Consider the following 13,020-nt stretch of genomic DNA (forward strand, 5'->3'; position numbering starts at 1 on the left):
AAAGTTTATAGGCTACTATTTGAGGATTTCATTCCATGTTGTAACTACTTCTACACACCTGAAAATATTTTTAAAATACTATCAAATATTTGCATCCTTCCATAAAAGGCTGCATCTCAGTAAGTGTAGTTTCCTCAAATTCTCTGTAGTGTTATTCTCTCTTTCAGATCCCAGCATGGGAAAGGGAACTCTGTTTTGGATGGGCTTGAGCATAAAGCTCACATCTGGCTGCTACATCTCTTGACAGCTTGTGCAGTCTAGGTTTGTGGTACCATTCACTGGTCTGAGCAAATCAGAAAGTTTAGTGAGAGTTTATCTGCAGAGGTGAAGGAGCAGGCAATATTTTCATTTTTCCCTAGGATATAGGTTTCTGATACTTCTAGAGCAGTAAGCAGTTATTGATCAAATGGAATCCATGGGAGCAGGAACATCTCAGGGAGTAGACTCCTTGAAGCCCTGTGATCACTGCATTCTGAGAGCCCAGGTACCTTCAGGTCTTTTTCTTAGGATTTCACTCTAGCCTCCACAAATTTTGTGGGTTATGCACAAGAGAATCATAGTTTTACACAGATTTAAGCTGACAGAAGTACTTTATTAGTCATTTAGAGACGATACTGGGTATTCTGGGACCCAGTGTAAACCTTAGCCATTTTGAGGGTGTTTTTTGTTTGTTTGTTTTGTTTTGTTTTGTTTGCATAAATACCATATACTGGATGGACATACTTTAGTTAACAAGAACAGATGGCCAGAAGCAAAAATACGAAGTTAGAATATTTATAGACTTTCCCAGAACTACGAATTTTGGTATTAGGTATTTGGTTTCATATTGGCAAGTGGTATTGCCTACATGCTGAGAGTCATGGCCTGGTTGATATTACATCAGGGAGGCAGTTGTGCTAAAGTCTAGAATCCTGCTACAATACAATTGTAATATAAAACAAAATATATTTAGCCTGTCTATAAAATCCCCAAACTCAACAATTTTAACATATTCCAAAGCCTAGAAAATTTCTTCAGTACCTCAAAACACTCTTAATTATGAATACTTGTAAATTGAAAAAAATATTACCAGTAAACTATCCATCAGAATAACCATTCCCATTCTAAAAGCAGAAATAAGAGACAAACAATGATAGACAAGACAAAAGAAAACTCAAAACTAAAACAGGGAAAACTCCAAATCATTCAGCTCCATGTCTAGTTCTGTAGGGCTTCAGTGATATCTTTAGAACTCTATGAGGCTTGGATGTTCCAGGAATCCACATCAAGTACTTGTAGCCAATATGATCTCTCTTAGGGTGGTGTTACACTGTAGCTAAAGGATTCTAGGCAAATATCTCACTGTGTTGGCATCTCCATTTTCCTAGAATCTCCACTTAAATTTGGCTTTATTTTCACAGCTTCCATTAAAGATCTCCTGGGTCTAAATTATAGGAATGTATTCCCGACACTCTTGCCTGAACTCATTGATGTTCTTGAACTTGGTATATATTTCTTTGGTCCAAAACACTGACATTTTGCATGCCTGTAAATTAAGCATTAAGTTGATGATATATTGGAATTATTCTGTCAAATTGAGATATAACCTGGTGTTATCTGCCAAAGATGAAGTGGCTTCTGAGTATCTTAGTAATAAAACCTGGGTAAATGGAACCAGATAAAAACTCCCTAAGAGGCTGTTTTGAGCAGGGAATCTCTTAGTTGCATTCCCAGCTCCATCACTCACATGACTTAATAAATCGCAATGGTAGTAAAATACAAGTGTTGATAAAAAGCAACTGGTTTTCAAGGTACTTTTTCTATTGTCTTAGTGCGAAGTATGTAGTTTCTAAATAGTTTTGCTTATTTTTTAAATAACTACAGAATATTTCTCTGCCTTCACTTCTCTACATCTTTCACATTACTCATGTTCTTTTTTTTCAGAAGCTGAAAAAAAAGTTTTTAATTTGTATCCCCATTATTAATCTCAGTCCCAAAAGTGATAAATAACCATGTCTAGCCTTAATTATATACTGTACTAAGCTTTTCTCCATCAAACAACTTAGCCCATTTCTTCAAGTTCAATTCCACTCATGTGTACACATGGACACAGCCAGATTCTCCCCCAGTACACAAAAAGAATTTGCTGCTAAAACTTTTCCGACAAATGGCTGTGTTTTCTTTTAAAACCTCTTGAGATATACATCTACTTTTGACATGTTCTCCTACTTCTCTGGTCTTCTCAATTTCTAACAGTGTATCCCATTAAGCTCTAAGTACAGCATGCTAGACCTTTTCTAATTTGTAACTACAAACTCTCCCACATTCCAACCATAAACCACTTCTAATATTCAACAAATTAAGACAAAAATGGAGCTTCAGGGCATAAAATGGAGGGACAGAAATGATATAATTAGATTGTAATTCAAACATAAACTAAATAATAAAATAAAATAATATCTTCCAAATCTTAAAAATGAAACAAAACAAGATGAATTCAGACCTCCCTTTGTGAAGAAGGAACATAGTGTATATTCTCACTGTCTCCTTTCATACAGTTTATTCTTTCAGAATCAAACTCAGATACTGGATTTATTATAACTTCTAACCTTTATATTTAATTGGGTATGTTAGATTCAAAGAAATTTTATTTCCTTTTATCCAACATTATAAGGATAAGTAATAAAAAGACTAATATTCATACATTCTAAAATGTTATGGGTATTGAGGTACAATATTGTGAAATATTTTGTAGTTTTGAAGATATTTAAGTGTGATTTTTAATTTACACTTTAAAATAATTTTTATAAATCTGCAAAAACTAAGAAAATGAATTGAATGAGTAATATATGATTTTATAAATTCAAGAAATTGAAAGGTGACATTTAGATTTGAATGTTGGTATTGAAGAGAGCATGTTGATGGACAATTTAATATTGGAAACAAATTGATCTGAGATAATACAGTGACTTATAGATCTAGGGTAGCGGCAATTGTGTTATAAAGACTTTCTAGCAGAATGAGCAGGCAGAAAATTCAAATATCATAATTCGAGATTTAATCCATGATGTTTTCTTATTCTTTACCTTTCATGGTCTTGTGCTAAGTGCCTACCTATACATGAGCTGAAAATTTAATCAAATGTGAGATTCTATAACACAGCATTAATAAGGGCTTTTACTTATTGTAGTTTGGGATGATTTTATGAAGCAACTGTTTCAATTAATCCATACTCTTGTAAGTCACACTTAAACAGTTTCCCTCTAGTTTTCTTACTATATTCATGGTTTCACCATATTGTATTTGAGTCTTTATTAGTCTCCAGGCTGATATAGACATATTTGAAAAAATAAGACCGAGGGAGAAATATATTCATTATGTGTGCACTCAAATGGGTGAGTTTTAGAAACAAAAATAATTAGAGGGAGAAGACAGAATGCTAGAGAGCAGCACTGTGGGAAAAAGAAGTAGGGAAAAATAACAAATGTGACGATGTCATAATCTGATTATTATATATGATTAATAGTAAGAAATTTCTCATAAAATTAAAAAAGAACTTCATGGATTCATTATCTGCCCCCAAATATATACATGCATGGTTTGTTGCTAAACAGCAAAAATAATCCTTAAAGGGTCAACATGTTTTGTTGAATATCAAACATTTTTCTTAGTTTCTTTCTCATTAAGCATAATTATCAACTCAGTATTCACTCAACATCATTGTAATATTCTGACACCAATATTACCATTTGTGCATGTTTTTTTTTACATATACTGGTATCTATTCCTATCATGAAACTGCCCAGACTATATTTCATGTAGGATACCTCTTTTCTTTTTTTAGCTACCATTTTAATTTTTATATGATATCAACCCAGTATTCTTTTTAATATTATCTTGTAGTTATTAGACAACAAATGAAGGCTTTTCCACATGTTCTGATGTATAGTTTGTAAGTTAGAGCTTTTGGTTTTTAGGGAAAAATATGCAGACTAAAATATCGAAGTCTACATTTCAGTAGAAATAATTAATAGAGGCCTGACAATAGCAGTGGCAATTAATAAAGTCGTTTAGAACACCATTTGTAGTTCCAATGCTGGGAAGAATTTCTATTCGACTTCTTTCACCAGGACCAAGAATTTTGACCCTTAACAAAGTGAATTTCCAGTGGACACTATTTGGATGCCTTAAGGATCACATCATGATTGTTTTATGAACATATCTCTGAACTCATATTTTCCTGTCACTTGTCCACTACAGGAAATAGCAACTGAGAGAGAACAAAGACTGTGGTGCTACCAAGTAAACAGAGCCTGCATCATGGCTAGCATTGCAAGGAGGAGATGTCTTATTCCCTTTAAGTTAATGGAGAAGTGTGGTTACTGTATATCTTTGCTGAAAAGGAATATTCATACAGTACATAAGTGATAATATTATGCTTGATGAAGATAACAAAACAGAACACCCAAAGTAATTACAGTAAGGGAGAAATTGTGCATTTCATTCTTTAATTTTCTGCAGGTAATGGAGGGCTCAAACAAATAACTGCCAATAGGACATTAGTGATTTTGACAGTGATACTTAAGTGAGGCAATATTTTTTTTAATGTATGCATTCTGTATGTAGGGTGAATGATTCTTTTGTATATGTTAAAAACATAAACCTATGATTGAGTTGATTTTTATGTTTCAGTATTATTTTAATAAAACCTACACTGATTTTGAGTTCTTTTTCTGTCTTCCAATTTCTTCCTTATTTCCTTCCATTGGCATGTGTGCTATTCTGTCATTAATAGTGCNACCTTTAGAACAATGATGTCATTTGGTAAAGTAACGTGGATTTTAGAAGGAGAGACCTCAATTTGATTACTTTTTCAAGAAGCTTTTATTTTAAATAATAAAGTGAAAACTATGCAAAAATATGACTCCTTAAAAATGATAAAAATCACTGCCCAATGAACACCAAAGTACCATAAAACACTTCTTTAGTATACCTAAAGAATAAATTATTCTAGTAGAGTCCCTCCTGCCACTATTAACTACAGGTCTCCCAGGAGTGTGGTTCACCTGCATCAGGAATCACTATGATATGTTTGTATGTAGTGGAGTTCTGGGATAGAAAGAGAAGTGGGATGATTTTAGCGTTATGAAGAGAAGTGGGGCTGGAGCTATGAAGATGGAGAGGATACCCTGATGGGAGTATGCCTGCTCAACCACCTGAGGCTATGGTGAACTCCCAGCTGGTGCTGTCACTAAAGACCATATTGGGATCTGTGGCCATGCAACACAGTCTATTTCAATGCCTGAGCACATATTACTGTTAAAGTCCCTGTGGATTTCCCTCTGCTGGGTGCTACCTCTGGGTGCTACCTGGGTACATGTTGATATTCAAAGGGTATAGTGAGTTATCCCTACTCCCACTGGCTGTGGCACTCTTGAGAACTGGATACATTCCTCTTTGGTTGCAGAACTCAGGATACTGTGCCCTGCACCACACCTGAGAAGCATACTAGAACAGGTACCAGTGTAAATATTGGAGAGCTGGCACTTCCGTTTATCTGCCATGATATGGCATGGGCAAGGAAGAGATGCCCTATTTCCTACTCATCCATTGCTTCCTGGTACATGCAGGAGAAGTGTGCCTGATATCTTGAGAACAGCAACAGATGTAATAAGAGCAGCAGAACTAGCCCTGCCCCTTATTGGCTGCAGCACATGGGAGAACAGGCCCTACCATTCACCTGGGCAGCACAGTAGTGCCTACCATGGCATATATGGTTCAGGTAACCTGGCCTTAGGTTATAAGCATAGGAAAGAGCTGGTCCTGCAAGTAATCTGCAGTGCTTTGGTATGGGACAGGGTGAGTCCTCCCCATATCATCATTCCTCCTACAGTTGGCTATAGAACTGGCTCCATGTTCATTAAAGTGGAATAAGTGTCCCTGCTACTCTCTAGCTACAGCAGTTGGATGAGCAGGCCCTACTCCTCATCTGAGAAGCACAGTGGACATGAACTTAATGGCAGGGGTGCGGGAAAGTAGCCTTAAAGTGGGAGTGATGGCCCTACACCTTGCAACCTGCACAATTGGGAAAGCTAGTAGAGGCTATGCTGGAGAGTTAACCCTGGTCTTGTGTGTGTAGGAGATACAGGGGCTACAAAATTCTGCTACCATCTAGACCTGTATTCAGGCTTTCTGTCGGCCCACCCTAACATCTACCTCATCTATGCACTGCTAGAGCAGAACCAAAGCAGTAGGAACTTCAAACTGGAAAACAACAGGATACCTGTGAGGAGTCCCCATGAGAATCTAGTACTGACAGTGTAGGCAAGCCAGTGGACAGGAATGTGACCACTGACTCAGCACCACTATCATTTCCAACCCAGCCATTCTACCAAGTTTGGTCACTGGGTGAAGGTTTTGAATATAAATGTGTAAATTTTTTTTCAAATTTTTAGTAAGAATTAACTTTTGAAATACTTTAATATCTGACAAAGAAATATTTGTCTTTAAAATAAAATATTGTGCTTCAAACTAAATATAATCCTGTCTTTTGAAATTATATCTGAGTGTTTCAAGTTTTATTTTTGAGCAAGCTATATACAGGAGGAAGCATATAGGTATCAAAGAAAAAATTGACATTTAATATTAACTGAGTGTAATGTAGAATGTGCAATTGTTTAGGTCTTTCATAATTATCTACTAGGGTCTGTCTGTCTAAATGCCAAAATAAAATTTCTTCAGAGGAGACAAGAAATTCCACTGTGGGGCAATGACACACACACACTCATTCAAAGGACAAAGCAAACTTCAACAATTCTAACAATTTTATTTTTTTCCTCCTATTGCTTATACATTCCATCAAACTCTTTCAAGGAACACAATAATTATAATACACTTAACATTCATTTTTTTTTAGTGAATGATTATTTTTAAAAGTATGTTCCTGAGTACCTTTACATAAAAAAATTATATATTACAGGTGAAGAAACTGCAAATAATTCCCAAGAACTTACATTCATTTATAACTAAGCAACTTGTTATAAATTAACAAACATTTAAACAAGCAATGTAACTTTCTCAGCAGGTCATCTTAACTGACAGGCTAAAATTTGTGGTTTCAAAGAAGGAGTCAGTTGTCTTAGTAATTAACTTACAAAGTAATCATATAAAAATTTTAACAGAGTCTCAAAAGGAAACTTTTATCTACAAAAACAGTCATTTCTATTTTAAATCTTCAGGTGACATAACTACTCATTAAACGTTTTTGTTAAATCTTATCAGGGAACTGAGGACAAAAATGGAAATATGAAATTATCACATTGATAACTAGCCTAGCTCCAGCAAAAGTCATGTAAATGAATGCTAGTCAAGCTGCCATTACTCTTAACCCCCTAGTTTAAAAAATCCCCAGCTCAATATTTAGAGTGTGCCTTCCTGAACTTCAGTTTCTTTGTAAGGTTATGTACATCAGACATTGACAAAAACATTTAAATGATCTTCTTGAAATTCCTTATATGGGTGGTGGTCACTGCTAACAATCTACATGTTTAAGTTCTATCCAAGGGTGGTGTCTGAAATATTAATGTGTTCCAGAAGCAATCCTGAAAAAAAAATCATCAAGCGATATTATTTTGACTGCTTATGATATGGCCAACCTGACAGCTGGAGCCCACTTAGAACCTTCATCAAAGACATAAATTACAAAGGATATGAAGATTATAAAAACAACCAGCAAAGAGATGTACCAATACAGCATCAAATACTCAGGACACTTAGTACTTGGGTCNCTGCATTTCTGAAGAACACCATCTATTAAGTACTAAATGGGGGGAGGGCTGCATTTTATGAGTTAATCTGTTTGTTATTCCTGTTTCAGAGTCCTTGACAGCCAAGTTTCTAATGTCAAGGGCCCTTCAAATTATACTGTGAGAAACAACTAATATTTTAGAAAGGAAAGGGAGAAATATGGTGCCCATTTGGGTACCTGATATTTGTATATGGTCCATGTGAAAGCTCACAATGGAGAAAATGAAACACAATTCCTGTCAAACATTTTTCACATGTCAGTCTCTACCTATTACTTTACCTGAATACCGTGGGTTTAACATATGTTTTGTGTACTCTGATGATAAGTATGAGTTAGGGGTTGTATCTTTATATTTAAGAGAAGGGAAATGAATATTTCAATAGTTTGTAAAGGTAGAGATCTACAGTGTGAATACTTTATCATGATCTGACTAAATTTAAAACCTAATATGAAAATGGCTTTTTCCATTCACTAGTTTATACAACAAAGATGAAACAAATCTTTTGAGCAAAAGTATTTTTCAACCTCTGCAATCGTAAATACATTGTGATTTATGAAAGTGCCCCTTCATTGAATAGTATTGAAGAGAAAGCACACTTTTCAATACCAGAGAAAATAGCTTATTTCAACTGTATGTCTAGTGCTCTCATATTTGAAATAGTATGACTAGAATTTGGTACCTGACCTTTGGTCTTTGTGGAATGAACAGAGTACTCTGAACTAATTATAGTAATTTTGCCTCTCAGAATTAGCAAGCTGGGGTCTGGGATATTGAAGTGTTATTCCAAAGACTTGGAATTGCTTCAAGCAAAGACCAACACACTAAAAGATGGGTAAGTCTAAATAGAGAATCCTTACAGATTAAGTATGGGTATATTTTAACTGAATTAATATGTTTCATATTAAGAAGTGCCTCGAGCATTAGAGGAAGGGGAGTACTGGAAAGCCATATAGAAATGTCTCATTGGTTCATTTTCTTGCCTTTGTTACCCTGAGCTTGTATTCACATTCCAGTTGCACTCATATTTTCTTCAGGTTCATATTGTTTTCCCTTAAATCACCAGTTCTCAGGCTGTGTGTCTTGGCCCCTTGTGGTTCAAATGACCCTTTTAGAGATCATTATCATATATCCTTCTCATCAGATATTTACATTATGATCCATAAGAATAGCAAAGTTGCAGTTATAAAGTAGCAACAAAATTAGATTTATGATTTGGTGTTACCACAATATTACAGACTCTATTAAATGGGCACAGCGTTAGAAAGGTTGAGAAACACTACTTTATATGTATTATGTTTTATTGATTGAGGGACTCAATATTTACTTCATCATTTAAGTTCCTGAGAATAATATTGGACTCATCTTTCCTCACTTTCACTCCAAATTCATCAAATCCAGCAAGACATGACAATATTTGGACTTTTGTGTAGTCTGGAAATGCTGGTCTTGTTGGGGATAAGCCTAGAGACTGGATTTTGTTGGGGGGGGCAACTTGGAAACTATTTCTAGGTAGTAGCCTGTTAGTTTAACTGAGTTCTAACTTAGGTTAGGTTTTCTAAAATCGAGTCTGAACTTAAAAGACTTGGACTCTCATGAGCAGCACATCTCTCTCCTTAGAAAGACCCCAAGTTCACTACTGGGGTACTCTCTGTTTTCTCCACTGGTTAGCATCTGTCTTTCAGAGTTTTCTCTGGGGATTTTCAGTGATACATGACTCTACTTCATAAATTGCTTAACTGGTGTTTATTAATTCCTTAACTTTATCCTTAAATAATTTATTTTCTAATGCAGCACTACAGAATCCTTTTCTTGGCCTCTCTACAAACTTCTATATCTCTAATTTTTGGTTGACAACTCTCAGGGGTATTTCCCAAGGAATGTTTTTATATTATTTTTGCAGTATGTGTACATGTGTATTTACTGGTAAATGCCTTGAGTAGTCCTTTACTAAGTTCTAAAATTTAGTTTACATAATCACTGTCTGTCAGTGTTCAAACAACCTTATAACACCACAGAATATATCATTGTATAGGGCTTTCTATAAGTTATCTTAAAGAGAGGCATTTTGTTTTTGTTTTTTTCTCTCTTAGAAAACTAACAAAGTCAACAGCTATCCTCACAGTTTCTATGAAACTTATGAGGTGATAGAAAACATTTATGATCCATCGTTTGAATATCATGTCACTGTGACCCATTTGAGAAGTGATGGTATTTGAACTGGTCAGTTCTATAGTGCTTCCCTTTGACTGTCAAAGTTATGCTGTAGCTCTGAAGAAGCATGCTGTAATCATCTACAATATTTCAATAAATCATCTCCAGAGATCATATCAGTTGGTATGTTGCAATGTACCTTATTATTTGACTCCTGTGTTTCTAAATATTTCTCATTGTTATTTTTATTTTACTAGATCAGATATTCTTTTTCTCTTGAGAGCTGTTCTTAATTACATAGATCCTCAAAAATAAGTAAATATTTCATAAAATAGTATCTGTATAGAGACTATTAAAAAACCTGAGGTTTATTTTCTTTTACTGAAAAAAGCTTGCAAATCTTACACTGATCAGTTTTAAACTCTTGTGCTGGAGTGATCTTCCTGATTTGGCTTCCGAAGTGATTAGATTGCTGGTGTTGCCACCTTTCCTGCTTTAGAAACCCTATTCTTAAACCTTTTGCTAATTTGGATTTCTGTTTCAGATTCACTGTTTTCTGCAGTTAATTATTTTACAGATGTTGCATCCAAGTACAATAAGAGACTACAAGAGTTCAACAAAAGCTGCTTGTGGACGTTGTACATCGTGGTGCGGAGCCTAGTGCGCACCACGATGTACAACGTCCACAAGCAGGAATAACAACTAGATGGCAGTGCATTCCTCCTGCCAGACTATGGGATGCACCTTAGCAACTTTAGTGTTGGCTCAAATATGTTGTGGTTTCACTTGCTATGTTTTCCCTCTCTGTGCATCATTCTCCATACTGATTCCTTTATTCTTGGAGGGTGCTTCTTAGTTCCTACTTGAAGTAATTAGGTCTACACACAGACCTCCCTATCAAACTCTATTAAAAATTCTAAAGAAGAAGAAAAAGGAGAAATAGGAGGAGGAGGAGGAGGAGGAGGAGGACGAAGAAGAAGATGAAGAAGAAGAAGAAGAAGAAGAAGAAGAAGAAGAAGAAGAAGAAGAAGAAGAAGAAGAAGAAGAAGAAGAAATACTTTGATATTTGTAGAATTTCTGAACAAATAGGATTCATTCTGTTTAAAACCAAACCATAAGATTTTAAAAATGTTACAGTATTGACCTTTTCTCATTACAAAAATTTAAACTGGCAAACTGATCATTAGTATGTGAAATTAAGTTATAATCTTGTTATAATGTTCATGGTTGCTCTAAATTTAAAACTTACTATAAAAACATTCACAATAGTAAGGGACTCGTTCATGTTATTATAATGAAAAGTAATAAAAAATGAAAATACAGATAAACTAATGGATAAAACCATACTATTCATTAAAGTGATAATTTCAAATGATTTTACCATGGCATAATGGTAGTACTAAATTCATTTGAGTCACCCAGGGTTTGTTGGTGGATTTTTAATTGCATTGATTCATTTTATCTACAATTACAACNTCCNNCTTAACAACACTCTTTCCCTTAGGAATTTGAAATCTCTAATGAATCTANTTGAANGCTGATAAAATTATTAAGTAAGGAACATATACTTGACAAATTCTTCTTTAGTAGAAAGAATATTATGTCACCTGTTAAATATTTGTAGTTTGCATAAACTTAATATAAGTTAATAGAGCTTCTCATTTCAACTTTTCTGAAGATCTCTATCCTTATCAATAATTATAAACCCAGGCTGATTAAGTCTCATTTTTGTGTGCATTAAGATTGGTATCACAGTTTTCCACCAGCATGTTATTTATGGAATTGCTGATATATGGCAAGAATACTTGATGATATTTGTTTTTAATTTGTTACTTGACCTTTTGAGATTATAATATAATTGCATAATCTCTATCTTTACCTCCCTTCAAACTTTCCATACCCCTTTTTCTCCTTTTATAAAGCTGGAGCTCAGTTTTCACTAAAGTTGTTATAATATTTCCAAGTACATAAGTACAACCTGTTCAACATTACATTTTCCAATAATATTATTGATATTCTTTATTTCCCCATGAGTTTATTTATTCATTCAGTTTACACATTCACAGCCTGCCACTTCCTAGTCCTCCCTCCTACAAGGACCTTCCCCCACTACCCCTTCCCTTCACTTCTTAAAAGGGGAAGTCCTCCTTGTGTACCTACTGGGTACTTTGGGGATTTTTTTAATTGCATGACCTAATTTTTTCATTAATCTTACAAATATTTCTAAATATATAAATATAACATGTTCAGTTTCTATGTTACTGTTTTTCTTAATTTGCATGGTATAACGGTATTATTTTTGTTTTGGTTTGTTTTTTGTTTGTTTTATTACTACTATTCTTTTTTTTTTTAAATCCAGATTTTCTTTCCCTTCTGGTCCTCCATCTGACTGTTCCACATCATATATGTCTTCCCTGTCCCTCTGTCTCCACGATGATGTCCACACCCTACCCCCTACCCTACCATATCTCTCAACTCCCTTGGGCCTCTAGTCTCTTGAGGGTTAGGTACATCTTCTCTGACTGAAGAAGTATACAGTCCTCTTCTGTATATTTGTTGGGGGGCTCATATCAACTGGCATATGATGCCTGGTTGGTTATCCAGTGTCTGTGTGATCTTGGGGATCCAGGTTAATTGAGACTTCTGGTCTTCTTACATATCAGTTCAGAACCTCCTCAGTTTCTCCCAGACTTTCCCTAATTCAAATATAGCAGCTAGAAATCATCCCACCAAATAAAATAAGAAATATACAGAGGGATAAATACATGTTTTCTATAACTTGTATTTTCTAGGGGTCAGCAGCTTATGGCCATTAGTTGGGTGTAAATATCTGCATCTGACTCTTTCAGCTGCTTGTTGGGTCTTTTGTAGAGCAATCAGGCTAGGTCCATTTCTGTGAGTGCTCCATAGACTCAATAATAGTGTCAGGTGTTGGGGTCTCCAGTTGTGTTGGATCCCACTTTGGGTCTGTCTCTAAACCTTCTTTTCCTTGAGCTCTTCTTCATTTCCATCCCTGAAGTTCTTTCAGATAGGAACAATTATGGATCAGAGTTTTGACAATGGGATAGCAACCCTATCACTC

Source organism: Mus pahari, unplaced genomic scaffold (assembly GCF_900095145.1).
Source record: "Mus pahari unplaced genomic scaffold, PAHARI_EIJ_v1.1 scaffold_10455_1, whole genome shotgun sequence".
In the NCBI taxonomy this organism is placed as follows: Eukaryota; Metazoa; Chordata; class Mammalia; order Rodentia; family Muridae; genus Mus; species Mus pahari.